The sequence below is a fragment of the Gracilinanus agilis genome, chromosome 6 (genome assembly GCF_016433145.1).
Source record: "Gracilinanus agilis isolate LMUSP501 chromosome 6, AgileGrace, whole genome shotgun sequence".
NCBI classification, from domain to species: Eukaryota; Metazoa; Chordata; class Mammalia; order Didelphimorphia; family Didelphidae; genus Gracilinanus; species Gracilinanus agilis.
In genome coordinates this window covers 249301104-249303538 of record NC_058135.1, presented here as the reverse complement: position 1 = coordinate 249303538, position 2435 = coordinate 249301104, and positions in this window count along the sequence as shown.

The following is a 2435-nucleotide window of genomic DNA, read 5'->3' as shown; positions in this document are numbered from 1 at the left end:
GTACCAGCAGCAATACAATGACCCAGGACAATTCTGAGGGATTTATGGTAAAGATGCTACCCACATTCAGAGGAAGAACTGCAGGAGAGGAAACATATAGAAAAACAACTGCTTGAACGCATGGGTTGGGGTGGACATGATTGGGGATGTGGACTCGAAACTACCACGCCAATGCAACTACCAACAATTTGGAAATTGGTCTTGATTAAGGACACATGACAAAACTAGTGGAAATGTGCATCAGCCATGATTGGGGGGGAGTGCAGGGGGCGAAGGGAAAAGTAGGAGCATGACTCATGTAACCATGTTAAAAATGAATATTAATAAATGTTTGAAAAAAATATTTTGATGCTTAATGTAGTAACTGGCATCTAGAAAGTTCCTAATAAATACCTGTTGATTGATTGACTATACTTGAAAAGTTGATATTGTGCACAAATATTAACAGAATTGAAATCTACTCTTCATAAGGCAAGACAGTAACTGCTAAACAATTAATGACATTTCTATTGATTTTTTTCAGTCTCTTTGGGTAATTAAGTCATTTTCCAAATAGTCCAAAGATGTATTGGATAACAGTGGAACAGTACTGATAATCCCATAATATAATAGAATGGAGATATCTGCTGATGCTATGAATTGTATTCTGTGCTTCATTATTTTTCTGAGAGGCAAAGAAATGAGCAAAATTACTTTTCTAGGTCCCTTTTTGGCCAAATTTTTTGGACTCTATAGATTAATTTTTGTACATTGAGTAGATATAATGATTCTATGCTGGGCTATTTTTTATCTCTATCTCTTGGTAAATTTCTCATGAACATATTATCACGCTAATACATTTGCATGGAAATAACCAGCATATGGCCTTGAATGAAGATGTCACTCATTTATAATTTTTCTTCCTCTTATAGAAGCATCAGAATCATACCAATTCTGAAAGACTGAAGTTATTTGACTGTATATATAATGCCAATGAAAACTTTTCATTTCTCTAGATGTCTTTGTAGCAGATGGGAAAGCAAGACTAATTAGCCAAAAAGATATAAATCTGATATGGAAAAAATTGTGAGCAATCTTATGCTCTTTCAAATGTTTAGGTTTTTTTAAGAATATAAACATGTCCTTGCAATAAGCTACTGAAATGCATGAGAAATGTGTTGTATAACTTTTCTCTTTCTTACACATACATATATAGAGACTTGCATACATACAACACATAAGATTCTCACCCTTCTTTTCATACTCAACAGCAATCAAAAACACAACTGGTCTTTTGTTAGCTTAAGCAAATCCTAAGAACTGGCCCTTTTTCTTTCCTTCACGTCCCAGTCCCTTTTTTCTAGACCTAAAACTTGATGAAAATAGATTCTTATTTTAATTTCATTCATGCATCTTTTAAGTTGTGATGTTTAAGAAGAAAAAACACAGCACCTAAGAGAAACAAAACTTTAAGTATGACAAAGTTATTGGGGTTTTGTCCTCAGGCATTAAAATTTAGAGGGTGCCTACACCTTACCTTCTTTTATGAGATGAAAATAATTGAGTTCAAAATCTAAGCAGAAAAGTAATTAAAACAAAAAGCTACTACTTAGCTTCTTCTCTCCTTCTAATGGCTTGTTTTAAGGAAGCTTGGTCTTAAAGTCCTGTGTGTATGGGAATATCCTCAGCACTTCCTATGCTATTCTCATACCAAGGTATCTTAGGATTTCTGTCCTCAAAATGGTCAATGAATTCTGAATTCAATGACTTCCTTCCTCTCATTCCCTTTCGATTCTAGTAATATTATTTCCCTCAAGCATATTTGGTAATATTTTCCGTAGTCATTAGATTTGCTAGTGATTTACTAGATTTCCTAGTGATACCTGGTCAGTAGTCATATCCTCCTCCACAATGAGGCTGACTATTTCTAATTGATATCCAACCAAGTTTGGAATATTAGCAAATATTTGGCTTGACCTTTTGTTTTGTTGTTCATTTTCTCAGAACTAATTTTCGGAATACATGCTGCCTCCAGTGCAACTTTAGAAAACTTTGTGATTGCATTTTTTATTCATGTAGAGACTTTTCCTAATGCTATCAACTCCATGAAAACATATCAGCTGAAATAAACACTGCAAAAGTCACTTAATTCCATAGAAGTCATACATCTTGGGGAATGGTTGAAGGAGGCTATCATTGGGATTTATGATATTGTGATGGTGTTTGGCTGTAATGTATTAACAGCATTTATTGTAAAATTATGTTGCTGAGGAAACAATATATGGAGTACTCTATTAAGCCCTGAGAATAAAACAAAGTTATAAACTAAACTTGTCCTTGAAGAGTTATACTTTAATACTATTGACTCACTGATGAACTGATTAGACATTCCTTTTTGATGAAATAACCTAAATCACAGGAGAGAAGGCAATGTGCCAGAATGAATAGGGAGAGAT